Source organism: Pipra filicauda, unplaced genomic scaffold, assembly GCF_003945595.2.
Source record: "Pipra filicauda isolate LSUMZ 115617 unplaced genomic scaffold, ASM394559v2 scaffold202_size1376763_pilon, whole genome shotgun sequence".
NCBI classification, from domain to species: Eukaryota; Metazoa; Chordata; class Aves; order Passeriformes; family Pipridae; genus Pipra; species Pipra filicauda.
Genome location: NW_024104313.1, coordinates 306,818 through 326,150, shown reverse-complemented (window position 1 = coordinate 326,150; position 19,333 = coordinate 306,818). Strand labels below are relative to the sequence as shown.

General features: G+C 37.5%; 1 protein-coding gene across 1 annotated transcript in view; it reads right to left on the bottom strand.

The window, feature by feature from the left end:
• Positions 1–19,333, bottom strand: part of PRKN (parkin RBR E3 ubiquitin protein ligase) — a 710,634-nt gene that overhangs the window by 393,427 nt on the left and 297,874 nt on the right. The gene's annotated exons all lie outside the window — the stretch shown is intronic.

Below are 19,333 nucleotides of genomic sequence, written 5' to 3'. Positions count from 1 at the left end.
AGATAGGACATATGGTCCCTCCACTCTAAGGTCAGTGTTGTGAACAGGAGCCAAATAGTAGGTTTGTTTTCTTAGCTTAAGACAGAAACTGACTTAATCATAATCAAAAAGCTGCAAAGACTCATCTTCTGATTCAACACTGTTTACACGTTGGCCTGCAGCTGACTAAGAGGAAAATATCTTTTTTATTTATTAACAGTAAAAACAATAATATGAATTTTGCAGTCACCTTTTAAGTTCTTATCTCCGAGGGAAAGTTAGTGTGCTACATGGCATGGTGCTCTCACTCTCTGCAATAATTTCCTCACAACATTTCTCATGCGTACAAGAGCACTTTTCACACAAAGCAGCTCACTGTTCGAAATAAAAATGTCATCTTCCACTTAAGGTATGCTAAAAGCATATATACAGGGAACTAGGAGCATAATCCCACACTATCAGCGACTATCAACTGTTCACTCACTCTGTAGCTAACAACTTCCTATTTTTACCTCCTAAAAACCTTACCCTATTCATCACTTCTTTATTTTAACTGTTATGATGGGCATAAACCCATAAGAAAGTCAGATTCATTTAACTCTTTTGATAACATTAACCGGACCTAGCTTTAAGTCAATAGTGTTGGGGTTTTTTGTTCTAGCAAAAGTCAGATCAAGTTCTTAAGGGACAAGCAGGAATTAATCCAGCAGGAAAAATGGACTGACAGAATATACTGGGTTTGTGTCTGTCTGGCATTGATGAGTGGAGAGAAAAAACTAACAAAACAATAAACCCCAACCGAACAAAGAAACCCTATACTATGCCTCATTTTCCACGTTTGAAAAATGAGGAAAAATCTTTCCCACATCTGCGCTTGGCATTATTCAGGGCCATATTTTATTATTAAGGCTAACTTAACACACCCAAAAGATTTAGTGTGCTTGAGAATTTTAGTTTTCCACCTTCAAAACTAAAATAGCAAAAAAGACATTTATCCTTGAAAAAAACTGTGCATTCAAAATGTTAATGTTTCTTTAGCAACAGCACTACTAAATGTCATTGCTATAATTGCGTCAAAATACAATTAGGAATTCTGGTGAGATAAACACTTTGAAATGCAATTTTTCTATCCTTCTTTCTTGAGTCTAAGAAAAGCCTGTCAAACTGCAGGTCAGCCAATCACTTTTGGTGTTGTAACACTGCGCACTGTAGCGTTTGCAATTATTAGTTTGCATTAATCAAGAACACACTGTGAGAGGAACAAAGTCTTCTGATTGTGAGATTAAAGCAACTGGCCCTCTTGTACCCAGCCAAATGGCTCACAGAGGAAGCTATGCATTAAAAGAGATACATCACAGAAGACTTTTCCGGTGTATAAATGGGAAAATGACAGAATAAAGAAAGAAATAGAAAGAACACCACTGAATAGAAAAAGTCATATCAAACATAGTTGAGTATTTCCCAAATAACTAGGTATGGAAATTTCTATGCTTTGGGCATATGGGAGTTGTTCCTTCCCTTTTTGAGAGGGAAGACAGGAAAAAAAAAAGTTGGAAAATGGCATATTAAACTTGAACTGAAACTCCTATGCATCATAGGGAGAATGGGGGGACTGAGGTGTTTTTTTCAATGTATGAGGGAAGTACTGGAAATCTGCGTACATTCCACCAGGTTATCGTATTGATGCCCACTATAGTGGACAGTACAGTACACTCTACTCTCAGAGTACTTTCCTTCCAGTAGCCAAGATGCCATTTTTTATTGTAGAACTAAACCTGAATTTTCATTGAGGACCATGTGGAAAAAAAAAAAAAAAAAATCTTCAAAACCAAAAGCACTATCTCGAGATCTCAAATAACAAAATTATTCAAAATGCAGTTGCTGGTAGAACTGTTGACCTGTAAAGTAAGTGGAAGGTCAGAAGCAGAGGTCAGCAATAGAAACCAGTGATTGATCAAAGACTCTGAATCATTTAAAAGACTGAAAACTATCCACGTATTCAATGCTTTGTATTTTCCCTGCTTTATATTCTCCCCTAGTGAACAATATGCAGTAGAATATCATTAAAACACATCTTTGTACCTGCTACTATCTACATGAGAGACATAAATCATTAAAATGTTGAGCAAATGACCCAACCAAGGAACAAGTATTAATGCAGAAGAATTTTTAAAGCTATGTAAGAAATAATTTCAGGTCTTGAGAGAATTTAAAAATCAGCATACAAGTCACTAGAAATGTGCTAAACCTGATGCAAACCATGCGAACACTCAGGCTCCTCTGCAAAACTATGGCTACTGACATGTCTATGTGAGCGTATTTGAAGAGCTTAACATTTTATGACGACTCCTTGGCATGATTTCAGCATCTTGAGACAGTAAGACAGAAAAAGCTCCCCAAAATGCTAGAAAAATTTATTTCCTTTTAGCCACTCTAACCAGGGTATCCACTCCAAGCTACCACAATTCACTGCTTCCAGCGCCAGTATAGATGAACAGCTCTGCCCCCCAGACAAAGTAGGAACCAAGATGTATTCTGACAGTAAGCATGCACCTCTCCTAGAAGAAAAGGCTGAGAGAACTGGGTTTGTTCAGCCCAGAGAAGAAAAGGCTTCAGAGTGATCTAATTGTGGCCTTCCAGTACCTGAAGGGAGCCTACAAGAAAAATTGAGAGGGTCTTTTTACAACAGCAATGTAGTGACAGAGTGAGGGGGAATGACTACAAACTAAAAGAGTAGGTTTAGATTTAGGTATTGGGAAAAAATTCCTTACTGTGAGGGTGGTGAGGCACCAGAAGAGGTTGCCCAAAGAAGCTGTGGATGCCCCATCCCCAGAAGTGTTCAAGGCCAGGCTGGATGTAGCTTTGAGCAACCTGCTCTAGTGGGAAGTGTCCCTGCCCATGGCAGTGGGGTTGGAACTAGATGATCTTTTAAGGTCTCTTCCAATCTAGGCCATTCCGTGATACGCAAACACAGTTTACCACAGGCGATAACTATTGCATAAACAGCAAGAGATCCCCACCAACTGTAACAAACCTAACCCGTAGAAGAGACGATAAAAACTTCTTACTATTATTTTCTTCTACTCTTCTCAAAGCAAGTTTGAGCTTGCTTTCACAATATGAGCACTTCAGTCTTTAAAAAACAATTTTATAAAAGGAACACACCGTTTCCTACAACAGTATAAACATTTTTACTAAATAATCAGAGCTGTTTCCCTCAGCATCACCTGCCTAAAGCTTGTTTGCTTCTCTAAAATCTAGCACCTTCCAACATTTTTTTTCTTATTATGCTACTTCCATAATATTTCTGATGAAGGGTGATTTGCAAGACAACAACAGAGTCAGATCCTAGAGGCTCATGAATGTCTCAGAACAGATGGGTAAGGCTGGAGAAGGGTCAAGAGCTGATAAATCCCCAAGGAACTGGGCAAATTCTAGAGTCAGTGAAAAGGAAGAAAAACACAGATGTTTTTATTGGATAGACAAACTGCTTTATGTCTCTCAAGCAGTTTATCTGTCTATCAGGCTATTGATTAAGCCTGAAGTTACCATTGGTAAACCAGTGCATTCATACTTTTTTCTCAGCATCCCTAGCTCTGTACATGATTCGCTTTTCACATTTCACACTTGTGATTAGAATGGCATTGCTGAATGCTAAGATGGTTTCTTCTGAGCAGTGTATGGATATAACATTTAAATAAAAGCTTTCATCCTGTTTTCTTAGTGCAGTAATGGAGATGAAAAATTAAGACTTTTAAATACACCAATCCAGATATTATAAATTCTTAGCAGGCTTAATTTAAAAGAGCAATCTGACCATCTTTTTAAGCACTTACTAAGAAAAATCTAGCTGTTACATGAGCAACACTCAATTAGACTCAGCAGAAAAGATTCATATGGCACATTTCTAATACTAGAGAGTCTGGATATTTTATTTCAATTCTAAAGAAAAATCTATTTGAATCATAGCAATCATGTAAAGCTCCATATTTATTTAATTTTTCTTTATCTTGACAATCATGAATACAACTAGACCATGTTATTAAATAAGCTACTTGCTAGAGCAGCCCTATGGAGAAAGACTTGGGGGTGATGGTTGACAAAAACCTCATCATGAGCCAGCAGTGTGCACTCACAGCCCAGAAAGCCAAACGAATCCTGGGCTGCATCAAAAGGACCATGACCAGCAGTTCGAGGGAGGTGATTCTCCCTCTTTACTCTGCCCTTGTGAGACCCCCACCTGAGTATTGTGTACAGTTCTGGTGCCCCCAACATAAGAATATCGAAGGGTTGGAGAAAGTCCAGAGGAGGGCCATGAAACTGATAAGTAGACTGGAGTACCTTCCTTAAAAAGAAAGACTGAGAAAGTTGGGGCTGTTCAGCCTGGAGAAGAGAAGGTTGCGTGGAGACCCCATAGATGTTCCAGTATTTGAAGGGAGCCTACAAGGTTGAAGTAGAGTCAATCACATGCTTTGAGTATTTGTTGGATTGAACCTACTGGTTTGATTTACAGTGGTTTCTTAGAGATGCAATTTTCCTTTAAGAGTGCCCAGCCTAATTAGTAAACTGACAGTTTTATGTCAACAGTTATAACTCTTTCAAAATGAAGTAGCTGACAATTTGCTGAACTGCTCGCAATTGTGCAATTAAGAACATTTCCTGCATGGTAGTTATTTCAAATGAAACATGATGGTATCACATCTCTAACTGAAAATAAAGGTAAGGAGAGTACAAATACTTTCTATTACATTATTTTATTGATCATTACTTTTTCTTTCTTATCACAGGTTTTTTTTGCTAAAAAAAAAGAAGAAAAGAGAAGAAAACCCATTAATCAGATGATTTTAGTAAGTTCTTGTCTTTTCTTTCATACTGTATCATACTACAAGGATTTGCAAGTCATTCTACTGATCTCAACTAAATAATGAAAGTTCATACAAAGACACCCAAGATAAAAGTCTCCAGAGTCACCTCTTCATTTATAATATTTTACAATGTGAATGGTGTTGCCAGAACAAACAATTTCTTATACAAGCAAAAAACTTATTCAAAATGTGCTTTTGAACAGTTATTTTGGTTGGCCCACCCCAGCAGAAAGGGGCAAAAAGATAATTCAAATACAACAACTGCAGCTGAGAAATTGAACTATAAAGTCCTGCTGCTGCTAGACTTCTTGAGAGTAATGTAGCTAAACTTTGGTCTTGAATGAGAGATAAAGAACTGAAAAAAATGGATGTAAAGTATCCTAAAACAAATAATCAAACTTCATTCAAAACAGTCTGTCAGACTAATGATTACTAATCTATCAATGTTTTTTGTCTGGATAGCATTAAATGTTTTTTCTAGAGTGCAAAAAGAAAACACAACTAGAGAAAATATCTATAATTCTCTAAACATGCCATGTATTTACTGTGTCCATTGAAATTATAACATTAAAAAATCCACAGTTACGAATGATAACACCAGCAGATGCCATTGAAGTCAGTACATCCAGAAGCAGACTAAAACCCTCTGGCTTCAGTTGCTGTTGCTGCTGTGGTGACTTTCCAGGGCTCCTTCCACAGGGAAGTGGGCAGATGAAAGGGAGCTAACAGACAGGAGAAATCAAAACTTCCAATACACATCCCTCTTCTCACTCCAGTTGGGATGTATTCAGTCTGGCCCAGAAAGCTCAAGGTTATTTGAGCTACTACAACTCTCAACATACAGAAAATAGTCCTCCATGTATTAAGGATTTGTGGCTGGGATCAGAAAATGCAAAGGCCATTTTGTTTGTCTACCCAAAACACTCCTTGTGTTCCTATGGTTTCCACTCCCAAGTCAAAGTTACAAGCTATAAAACGACTAAATCTGAATTAAACTTACTATGTCTCTCAGCTTTTTCTAAAGCAGCAGCTGCCTGGAGCACATAGATTTTGTCCCACGGGACTTTCTGGGCAGTGAGGAGCAGCCCAACGGAAAGCCCTCCATTCCCTCTGCACCAGTGGGGCCAGGCTGCACGACAGCTCTATGCAGGGTGAGAGGGGGCTGCTGGGGGCTGGTCAGTGCCCTTGGGATCCAGACAGACTTGGTACAATTTTAAAGAAGACGTGATTAGCACACAGATAAATTGTCAGTAACCACATAAGGAGTCAACCTCTTCAAGTCAGAGAGCTCCAGAAAAGTGTCGGTCATTCAGAGGTGAAGCACCTTTAGGATCGGGTATCAAATCCTCTCATCTTTGAGCTCTCCATAACTGAGTGGTAGGATTAAAATTCAGTAAACATATCCGAACTTCTGTATGAAAATATGCTGCTGACTGGAACTGACAATAAATGAGGATTACACTGAACTTTCTATTCCTTAAGGCAAATCTCTCAGAGCAGAGCAGGTGGAAGATACATTTTCCCCGTGAAGGTATTTTTTTACCAGTTACTACTATAATTTCATGTCAAACATGAAACCATTTCATCTAAAAGTTTTGAACTACAGAAACATTTAAACAATTTCATGCATTTTAGGTAGAGAAGATCGTGCCAGTCTTCTATCTGAATCTGCAATCTGAATACATCATAACCCATGTCTGCATGGGAAATATATGGACTAAATGAAGAAGTACACAAAAACGCAAAATCTAAGTAAGCCAATATACAAGCCGAGGTCTGCAATTAACATATTGCAAATAGTGCAAACTAGACACCTTATAATTCAAATTCATATGAGTTGCAGTTACACAAAGGCAATAAACCAAAGATGTAAAATAAAAATCCAAGCCTCATGACTATTCCACAGTAATAATTTAATTCAGATGTGATAATTGCATGTCACATCATTCAAATTTAAATATTTTTCTTTACAAGGATTAAAAACAATTTTAAAAAGTCTTTGGACAGAGAGATGAAGCCAGAGCATTCCCATTGTAGGCAATACCTAGAGAAGCCATCAGCCCATTGATTCACTTCTGTAAGTCACCATTAGACAACATGTCCAGAGACAACAGTCAATTCAACTACTTGTGCTATGGTAAATCCATATCTTCATAAATCAGTTGGATGCAGGACTGGAGGGGATACTAAGCAAGTTTGCAGACAATACAAAACTGGGAGGAGCCGTTGATTTCCTCTAAGGCAGAAAAACTTTCCCCTGTAGAGAAACTTTGTCTAATTAGAGGGTTGGACAGTCACCAACGATATGAAATTCAACAAAAGGAAGTGCCGGATACTGCATCTGGGATGGGGCCACCCTTGATGTCAGTACAGACTGGGGAATGAGATGCTGGAAAGCAGAGCCACAGAAAAGGACCTGAAGGTCCTGGTTGATGGTAAATTGAATGAGTCAGCAGTGCCCTGGCAGCCAGGAGGGCCAACTGTGTCCTGGGGGGCATCAGGCAAAGCATCACCAGCCAGTTGAGGGAGGCGATTGTCCCTCTCTGCTCTGCACTGGTGCAGCCTCACCTTGAATATGGTGTGCAGTTTGGGCCACCACAATAAAGGAATGATATTAACCTCTTAGAGAGTGTCCAAAGGAGGGCAATGAAGATGGTGAAGGGCCTTGAGGGGAAGGCATATGAGGAGTGGCTGAGGTCACTTGGTCTGTTCAGTCTGGAGAAGAGGAGACTGAGGGGATACTTCATAGCAGTCTACAGCTTCCTTGTGAGGGCAAGAGGAGGGGCAGGCACTGATCCCTTCTCTGTGGTGACCAGTGACAGGACCCGAGGGAATGGCCTGAAGTTGTGCCAGGGGAGATTTAGATTGGATATCAGAAAAAGGTTCTTCCCCCAGAGGGTGGTTGGGTGCTGGAACAGGCTCCCTAGGGTAGTGGTCAAAGCACCAAGCCTGTCTGAGTTCAAAAAGCATTTGGACAATGCTCTCAGGCACATGGTGTGATTCTTTGAGTGTCCTGCACAGGGACTTGATGATTTTGATGGGTCCCTTCCAACTCAGAATATTCTGTGATTCCCTCCCATTCCCATAGAAAGATACAAACTCCAAGGATACTAGATACATTCTTAAAAAAAAAAAATAAAAGAAAATTAAAAACCACCCCAGAATCTATTCCACGTTTTTACTAAGAATATATATTTCTCAACTAATCAACACAAAAGTCTAAAGCTAAAGAGCCACTAGCAAGACACTAGCAAGAAACTAACTTCATAAGGTAATCAAACCTTTTTTTCAGTTACTGCACCTATATAACACTGTAAAATCAAGATTACACACTACAGTATCTGAGGAAAATAGATTGCTATATCATCCATTTTTTGATTTTACACATAATCAGAAACTCTGACAGACAAAAGCATACCAATTTCAGCAAGAATATTCCTGTGTTCCAAAAGGAAAGGTAATAGGATACCAAAGACTTCTTTTTAAAAGGAAAACAACTAAACGAAATTACTCTTTGCTATTTTTTTCTGAATTCTATAGTTACTCTCAACTTTACATACCCACCACAGCATTCACAAGCAAAAGCCATTAAGAAATACAGGAAACGCTGCATCAGGTGCATTATTCAGATTCATCTGAGATTCATTTAAGATTATATTATTGCATGCATGGTGTTTCTAGGGTTTGCTTTTTCCCTCCTGCTTACTACACATAAAAGAAATGAAAAGATGATTCTTAAAGCATTTTACATAATAACATAGCTAACGTTAAAAAATTAAGATTATGTCAGGCAATTCAGGATCCTGTCTTTCCAATCAAGGTACTGCATATACAGGAAGGAGTTGATCCAAACCACTCACGGAATCATGGCATTCTTTAGGTTATAAGGGACCTACCTTTTAAGGTCATCTTTAACTATAACAGGTTGCTCAGAGCTACATCCAACCTGACCTTGAATGTTTCCAGGGCTGGGGCATCCATCAGCTCTCTAGGCAGCCTGTTCCAGTGTCTCACCATCCACATTGTAAAAAAATGTCTGATTTCCAGTCTAAATTTACCTTCTTTTCAATTTAAAAGCATTACCCCTTGTCCTATCACAATAGGCTCTACTAGAAAGTCTGTCCTCATCCTTATTATAAGCCCCTCCTAACTATTGAAAGGCCACAACTATGTCTCCCTAGAGCCTTCTCTTCTCCAGGCTGAACAACCTCTCTCAGTTTTTCCTTACAGAAGAGGTGCTCTAGCCCTCAGATAGTTTTTGTGGCATAACATGATTTATTAGCACAGAGATACTTTCTTATAATCTAGTATCAAATACTCTTTTTCTTCTCCTAAAGCAGTGTTTTAAAGACTGCAGCGCAGCCTTTTTTCCCCATCATATCTCTCTCTTACCTGTGCACAAATTTGAATTATTTTGAATTACTCTTGAAACATTTTCTACATATTGGCACAACCGGAAAATACTTTAAGTCAATCTTTAGGATTTTCACAAAAAAAAAAAAAAAATCACAGACAAGGTGAACCAACTCAGGCTAAAGGGGCATTTGGAACCTAAATCACCCATTTTCTGATAGAAACTCTTGAGCAGGTCCCTTGTGAGAGACTGAAATGTTAAAGGTTAAGGACTCAAGCAATTGGCCATTTGCAAAAGCAACAGGTGCTTTGCTGAGGCCAGGTTTGCACCCCCCAACCGAAGGGGAGAAGGAGAGTTTTTAGATGTGTGGTGGCAAAACCTCTGATCTGCATAGTAACAGCCCAGGTGGAGAGGGGATGAGGACCATTCACCAGAGGATGACCACAACAAACTAACCTCTGTTTAGCAACAAGCTGTGTTTTGAGTCAGATAAGGGAGAAGACCAATAAGAAACAGATCCTGTAGAGGTGGGGTAATGTTTTTTATCATGCTAATGTCCTACCTCACACAACTGGCTCAGGCCAAAACTCCTTTCTGGTAGAGGTATCAGAACATTCATACATAAGTCTGAAGGTTTCCATCCCTTTCTGATGGGGCATAACTGGTTCAATTATGCTGACGTGAGAGACAACTGTCATGTCTTAGGCGTCATAAACGATCAAAGATCCCTGAAGAACCCCCAGACTCATTTCTGGGGCCCTTCAGAAGAGGACTGCTCGTGATCCACAGTGTTGCAACAGATCCACAGTGTTGAATCAGACAGTTTAAAACTCCTCCCCTGGGGAGGTACCACAAACCTGAAGGTATATTAACTCATTGAACTCTGTATTTTGGGGATTTCCCCCACCCGTGACGGATCAAGACCGCAACCAAGAGACTTTGACCAACAGACATTGAAATTGCAACAATCGAGTCTCGTTGCTGGATCCACAGGTGGTGACATCTTTCTACTCTTATCCTTTCTTTCTCTTCCTTATGTATTTTCTTAAGTGCTATATTTATACTTTTATATTGTTGCATTTCTATAAATAATAACCAAAATGTCTACATATCTCCTTTCACTTACAACCAAATTTTTCTAAAATAAGCCCTAGACATACACACACACACATCTACATATATGGATATATAGATACATACACACACCCCCACACACCAGTCAGTGTTGTTTCACTCTAATCTGCCCTAAGGGATCTATTAACAAGAACCTCAGCTACTCCCACCTTCAGGGGCAGGTTGTAACACCTCTGCATAAAGGTAAATGGTGCCACTAACACCTGAATTTTGTAACAGCCTAGTCTTGTTTGTGCATACAAGGTCATCTCTGTGACTGTCTTACCAGATCAGGCTTTGAAGGATATTAAGTTGAAGAAATATCTCATTTTTATACCTGCTCTGAATCATTCATATAATTCTAGGAGCTGATTTTCTTAAATAAGAGGCATTTGGGGCATAAGCATTGAATTTCCCAGTGCTCCAGTGTTCTGAAAAAGACACCTACGAGGCAAGGCCAACACAGCTAGGCATCACTGGGATAACTCTACCCCACACCTAACCTGTTTCAGGCCCATGAGTGCTTTTCTAGGTTTAGCTTTTGATTTCCTTTCACACAGTACTGTATGATACACTTTGCTACAAAATGAGTAACTCTCTAATCATGGATGGTATGTCTGAAGTCACTTCACAAGCATTAGAAAGTATAGAAATAAGTTACTTTAAAAGGTGACTGCTATCAAGATATTTTGAAATGCATAATTCAGGACAAATCGGCTACATAAAACATCATCTAATTTCATGGTGAAGTTCAGATTTCCCCTGAATTCTGAACAGCATGATTAAAAGATTTTAGATTTGTAGACAAGATATCTGTATTTCATTTGTGAAGGTTATGACTTGCATTCAAATTGCTGACTCCATTTCAGGCTAAGACCACCTATAAAACCAAGTATGCTAATCACTTCAGAAAAGAGTAGGCCCTTAGACACAAAATCAAGTTACTTCGACACTGGCATGACAGTCATTTCAAACTAATTTGCATTTCTACGGATTTTAATACACTTAATTCTGGAGACAGAGTTCCCTTTTCTTTTACTGCAATCTTATTCAGTATCTGTTTCTTTTGTCACAGGGGAAGACAACAGATATATTATTTAAATGTCTGGCATTTTATAATAATATTCTAACTATCACTGTGATGTTGTTTCCCTTGCTTATGGCTCAGTGTAAACTGTGACAACAAATAAAATTGATTAACTAGAATTAATATTATGACTTATTCACAGTTCAGTGCCTATGGCAGTGGCTTAATCAGTACTTTTTATTTATTTGTCATCATCAGGCTTAGCTATAACAAATTTAGTTATAGTAATGAAGAGGATCTGGAACTCGCACTTTAATCAGAACACAGCTGTGCAGTACACCACACTATATATTAATAAAAACATGCAGAACTTCCTCAAAAACACACACACTAGCACAACTGTTCTTTATAACTGTGTTCCACCATTGCGGGTCTTACACATTTTTCCAAGACTCAGTGTCTTTATGAGAAACAAGTTGTTTCTCTTTATTTCAAGTTTTGGTCTGATCTGAACAGACACTACATCTGCAGAGCAACTAACAGACCAAAATTGCACATCTGTAGACAAGATAATTATAATTAAGGGAATAGCTTCTCTTCACAAAGATAAGGCATATGTAATCCCATCACCTTTATAGAATGCGAACTGTAGACAAGAAATACGAGTGGATTATCTCCTTGTTGCAAAAACTGATACCAGATACTACACAGCGCACAACTCTGAAGAAAACCAAAAGGGTCAAAACATAGAACACTTTTTGGATAAGAGAAAAATCAAGTAACTAGTCATCTTCCTACAACTTCTCTTTCTTCTTCCCTCAAATTATGAGGTCTTTTACTTGTTTACACCTAGAATTTTTTAAAAAACCTACAAAAGGGATGCCACACAAAGCTAATTTTCTTTTGGAGGAGAGAGGGGTGGTAGGAGGGAAGGGGAACAGCAAATTAAAATGGGATCTAATGTTTTGTCTCATAGTAATCAATCAGCATTAATTTGTAATGTCACTAAGAGTCAAAATCAGTAAAATGGTACTTTATAAATATACAGAACTCTACTATATACTAAGACTGCTATTTTACAGATCAGGGTTATGCTATCTTCCTTTTAATTCATACCAATATTCTTCCACTAATTCCACTTGAACAACTGCTGAGTTATCAATACAAGGTCATAAGTTTTCCCTCTTATACCATTTTTACAACTTTGCACAGTAATGGAACACCAAAGAAATATTCTGGAGCTACTGTGCATTTAGACAATATATTTATATCTGAAAAAAACCTACACCCCCGCCCCAAAGAAAAAACAACAACAAAACCAACCAAAAACAATCCACACTTTAAGATTTTAAACAAGATAAAATAAAGAACACAGTCATGCTCTCTGATTCTTGAGTTTTCACCAGCTAAATTCTTCCAAGCTTCCTTAAGTGGAAAAACACTTTTGAAAATAATTCTTATTCTCCAGAGCTTTAGTGCTACTACCAGATAGTCTACAGATGGACATTTATGCATGATAACTATTAATAAGCATTTAATTACACTGTGCAAATATCCATGCACTGCACTGGACAAATTCCCATTGGGTATATCTCCTTTGAGATAAAGGGTCACACAAACACAGAACACAATCCTATTACAAACAGGAAAGAGAAGACAGCAGTTTTGTAGTAATCAAATTATTGTATTAGATTAAGTGTTTGTAGTCCAATATCTAATAGGAATAGCTGGGATTTGAAAAAAAAGGTTTCTGCTTAGAGTTCTCGCTTGCCTACTGAGTAGTTGTAGGAATGACACTTTCTCCCTTGGCCCACCATTTTCTAAATCCACAATATAATAATTTTCTTCATCTTGCCTCAAGCAATTGAGAAGTCCTCACTTTTAAATTTGGTATAATTCATAATTTAGCGTAAAACTAGAAAATACTATTAATAAAAGCATTAATTTAAAAATAAAAAATATTACAAAAAGGAAAAATTGAAGTAGTCCTACTGGCTCTTGTTATAAAATTATATATTTCCAATGAAATCAGAAGAAAGATTTGTCTCCACTTAAATCTTTAGAGAAAAAAATAAAAGATAAACTAAAAAATATTCCTTAATCATTATTCTCTGGTACTTTAATTTTATTTCTCTGCAGCAGACTTAGAGATTGTATTTCCTAATACACTAGAACAAACTGCTTGATTTTAAGCTCAGAAAAATAAATTGTAGCCTTTTACAATCATAGTTTGCAGTTAACTTCTTGTGTTTAATGTAAGCATAGAATTAATCTATCAACTCATGCATTGTCACTTTGTCTAGTTATACAGTATCACCACAGAAAATGTGCTATATTTAAAAAAATATGCATGTGTTGGTAGGTCTCCATGTTTCCAGTATTCTAAAGCATCTCCTTGGAAAGCTAACTCCAGGCAGGAGGGGGAACAACAGCAGCAACAACAACAAAAAAGAAAAATATGACAAAAAAACCCAACCCTTAATAGCTCCTTTATAGATGTTTTATGTCTTTTATTATAGCAGTTCCCATTATTTCATATTGATATGCATATGCCAGCTATATTCAGCCTTGCCTCATTTGTTATAAAAGCAATGACCTTTCAAACACTTTCCTAGTCTTCCTTTAAAAGAAATAACCACAAACATGCATGTGAGTGTTAGTGAAGTGGAAAATTAGCCTTTTGAAACAAGTAAATCATCCTCCCCACCATATTAAGGAAATCGTAAGACTGAACAACAACAACAAGCAGCATGCTGAACCATGTAAGGCTGATTTAATGTGCATGCTCCAAAAAAAAGTCCTTGACATTGCTAATGTTTGTCTTGAGTATAGGTCCCAGAGCCAAACCTCCATCTGGAAGAGATTTGAACTACCATCCAGAGGCATTTCAGGATCTGAACCAAAAGGTTTACAGCATTACAATCCAGTTAATTCTATTGCTTCTAATTCCAGCTGGACTTAAAGTCTTATCTCTGCACTCCAGGCCTTCAGATACAGCCTATCACAGTAACACCAATTCCCAGAGAATTCAACTCCATGACCCAAGTGAGATTAAATCCCTCCAGATAGCCCCAGTAAATGGCTCATAACTCGTTTCTGTCACTTTTGGTAATGCCTTTGTACCGTGAAAGAAACCAGCAAAGGTGTAAATATCTACAAATTATTAACTGCACTTTTTCCCTTGACTCCTATCAGCGATTCCAGTTGTCTGGCTCCTGCTGAGAACATCACAGATATTTACAGGCTGTACTTTCTCTTTACATACTGCACTAATCAGCTACTGAATCTTTGTACTCTATACCTGAGTGCTGTTATTTTGGTTAAACACACAAACAAACACAGAGATATAAATAAATAGAGAAACACCAAGGAGGAGATGCATATTTGATGTTAGTTGTACTTAAACTCCCTCAAGTCAGGTAATTCACAGCACATCTTGTGTTGATAAGTTTCACCCAAAAGAAAGCAGACATAAGCTGAAAGGGAGTATTATAAAGTCCACTCATAATTACATACTTAGTTTTTACTTATCAGGACACATTTATTTTAATAATCTGAAGACACGATTCCCAAATATTCCTTCAGAACAAATGGAAGAAAAAGCAAAACACCTTCCGAAAATATTGTAGAAATATAATGAGAAATTCCTATGCAAAGCAAAACCTGCACATGCAACACAACCCTGGAAAGTACTCAGAGATAGCTCTTGTCAAAGGTACCAGTTGGTTTATTTTTTGCTTCATGGGTTTTTTTTTTGTTCAATGTCATTTCCCCAGAGAAGGGAGAAGTTGGCTGATGGGGGGGAGGGGGGAACAAGAAGAACAGAATAAAGAAGGGTGTAAGTAAACAGAATCATTTCCTAAAGTAGTTTTTTCCCCCAGGATAGGGGGATAGCATAGGATAGGAAAAGTAGCTTAAAAAGTCTTTAGAAGCAGCAGATGCCCACCTTGAAACACTGTCATTGCACAACACTCTGTTGAGTTCCCCCTTAGTACTTCTATTAGGAGTTTCCCTTCAAGACTGCAGCAGAACACAGGACAAGGAGTATCACATAAAATGGTGAGCAAGATCATCGCTGATGGTTTTATATCAGATGCAGCTGAGTTCCCATATCAGAAAGGTGACTGCCAGCTGGGAGCACTGAGCCACTGACAGGGCTATTGGTGGACCCTTGATGAAAGCTCAAACTAGGCACAGCTGCAGGCCAAAGTCTTGGTCCTGTGTGCTGAGACAGCACCTGGATTCACTTGCAGACTAGGCACACAAAGTTGCCTAGGGTAATGCAGGAAAAAGTTGAGGCAAGCCAGAGCTGGGAATAGGAGCTCCGGTCTCTGCAAATGCCAGTGGGTACACTTAGGTCACGTTCTTTCTGGTAAAGAACAGGGAATGTGGCAAATGTACTGAGGTTAGTCACATCCATACTTTGTAATCAGATACTGGGGGGTACCAGTATTGCTGGGAAGATGCACAGGAGGATTCTTCTCTGGTGGTATGTCCAGACAACACTATACCCTCAACTGCTTTCAGGGGGCTCCCACCTAAACTGGCTAAAGCAGGTATATGAAAATTACTCAGAATTAAAAAATCCCAAGGAAGCACTTTCTGTTTAACAGTTAAAGCAGTTGAGGAAGCTGAAACTCTCTGTTTATGGTTCATTTAGGTACCTTTAAGTAGAACAGGACACTGTGCCTATGCAAACCCAATGAAGTTAGACCTGCAAGATTAATCAGCAAAAAAGAAATGACTTGGTGTCAATGAGGCAGGTGACTCATATTTGGTTTTAATACAAAAATTATGAGAAAACCTAGCCAGCACAGCTCAGTTAGGTTAGCAATTGTAAGACTGTGTCCATATACTAAAAGACAGAATGCTTTGGTAATCTTCTATGTGGCACATAATCAAATAGCATAATAAAGGTACAAAACTGGTCCCCATGTTTAATAATCTGTATATTATAATTCATGGGATATAGATCCAAAGAAAACCCTGTAAATCCATCAGCATCCCACATATTTTGTTTTACCTGAAGCAAGCTTTGCAACTCTGAACTAGGTAAATGACATGATGGATTAACCCAGCTGAGACTGTGTTTTTATTTGACTTCAATAATATTTATGCAGATTAGCAACTTCATTTACTGGTATTTATCCAAAATACAGAAACTACAAAGCACATTTTATTTCTACTTTCTGTTTACCCTTTTTAAGTGCCACAATTTTACCAATGAAAAAGGCAGTATTTTTTCCTACATTAACACCAGTTGTCTATCTTATGGCAAGAGGCTCAGATTTTTAAATATTTTAGATATTCTACCACTCAGTTTTGGAAGGCTTTTGCAACTAGGACAAAGACTCTCTGTGGAAACGTGGCACCAATAAATCACAATTCCACTGACATTCATACCCCTATTCACCTATGACAATTATTCAAATATGAGTTACATGAATCACATGAACATCTGAGAACACAAGCAACTTATATCTTTGAAAGTCTGCTCCAGAGACACCTACAGCAGTATTTATTTAACTAAATATAGACATTTATGTATGAGCAAGATTTCCTATGTTCTCTTTATAATGGAGAAAAATACACAGTCTCAGAGTTGGATCATCTTATTCTCAAGTAAATATAGAGTTTACTTGATGTAGAGTTGACTCAAGAAAGAGTATCTGTGTGATAAATGTTTATGCTTAGGTGACTGAATCTATCCCTTACTGATACTCAGTTCAGAGGGAAGAGAACTGTATTTTGGTTTTGAGATAGAAATTACTGAAGAGTTCTTTTTCATTAAAACAACTGCTGATTTTGTTTGCAGCTTTTCAGGATGTATGATGTCATGGAAAATCTGATTCATTATAGAAGGGGCTTTATAGCATTGACAGGTCTTTAGCACATATTCATACAGTAAAGAAATAGGTATTTGAATCCTAATAAAGGCATATTAAATAAGAGATAATAATGAGAATGGAAAGTAGCATTACCAACATACAGGAACATGTCTGATGGAAAAGTTACTCTTTCTAGACTTATACAAATCCCTTTGGCCACAATGCAGAGTATAGCACACATGTTGTGGACCACAACATGTATCTGAAGGCAGAAGTACACAGGAATAAGCACAAAATCTCCAACTAGAAATACTTTCAAAACTGAATAAAAAGTATGTTTTTGTGGGTCAGAATTAGATGCTTCCCTGTCAGTTAATGTTCAACTTGAAAAAATAACCAGTAATTAGCATTTTTTATGGCCCAAGGATGAATAAGTGAAACTGCTGGCTAAGAGAGAAGTTTGCTTCATGGTTTTGCACTTCCTGAGAATGCTGGGAATATTGATCTGAAATCAGATTTATCAAATTATTACAACTGTATAATTGAGCATCTAGTTAAGGCTGAAAGAATCTCTTTCTTAATAACATTTCAGTTAGATTTTGCATCTTCAAGAGAACCCTGTGAATTATTTCCATTCTTACTTTGCTATGTAGTTTACATTTTCATTTGATAATGCTAATTTTTTTATTAAAGATGACAAAAGCCTAGCCTTCTAATTCATGACAATAGTTTGAACAAAATTAAAAGGGCTTTCTTGCATGTGATTGCATGCCAGAATACTGTAAGCCAAATTGATGAATACATCAAATGCCAGGGTAACACGATCATCTATCAAGCTGTAGATGGCTAATACACTTATAGTCATTCATACTATAATGCACATTAATGAGCATTGAAACAAACAAGTAGCAGATCCTAGAATGCCTTGGACAACAGTACTGGTCTTGAGCAAAGCTGTGTTTCCCTCTTTCACCTATATTTATATGGTTCCTCAAGGGTGAAGGTATGGGGACTACAGTGAATTTTTGTTGTTAATAATTAATATGTAAAAAACAAGAATACATCCTGTTTTTCTTGAGCTTTAATTACACCTCTGTAATGTCATGAAAACACCTCTTTATTTGAGCGGGTGTATTTATTTAATTCCTGTGAGAGGTCACACTGGCTCAGCAACCCGCTGTCACAGCAGTCCATCTGCTTAACCAAGTCAGGATATATTGCTGTGGCACAGCAGGGAAGGAATTAAGCTTTCAGAGGAGAAGAGGAAAGTTGAGTTCAGCCCTGTTAAGACTTTATCTCGAGTAGGAAGCAAAGAAATAGAGAGCCTTCATAAAAGGACAATTAAAGTATCCCAGGAAAAATCTTCTGATAAAAAAAATTAAATTTGGAGGTTTGTACTTTTTGTCTTTTGCTTTTGGCAAAGCTGACAGTGATTCTAACAATACCAAGGCTTAAGATTATGCTCTACACAAAAGAAGCACAGGAATTTAATTTTAGATTATAATAAAATCTTTTTATTTTTAGTCCTTTCTAGACTATAATAAAAAGTACCAGGACCTCTGCTGTCTTTGACAACACAGATAGGAGCATCACTTTTCATTTTCAAAAGAGCTTGCCATTTTTCACAGCAGAACATACTTTATCCCAAAGTACATTTTCTAGAAATGAATCTGGTGTATTGCTAATGTACTGTACCAAACAAGTCATCTGTGGTTGATACACTTCTTATTATTTTTAATATTATTAAAATATTTTCCTTAGAGAAACATTTTTGTTCACATCTATGTAATTTCTAGCTCCGGGCTGCACTCCTTAATCACTAATACGACACATTACAATTTCACAAGAACAAATAAAAATCAGAGTTATGCACAAAGCTGAGAATAAATGTTAAAATGTACTGCCAATCCACAGACTGGATATGAATTGTGTCTTTGCAGTGCTTTTTATTTCAAAGCCTTGTAAAAAAAGCAATTCTGAGACCTTGCTGAATGCAGATCACATTTTTAGATACCTAACTTAAAAGAGGACTTAAAGGTCATCAAGCCTGATTACATTCTGTTCAAGACAATAAAGTGCAGCCATGTGTAAATTATTATTGAGCATATTAATAACGACTCATGGTAGATTTTTCATTAGAATGTAATGTTTCCTTTGCTGTAAAGTC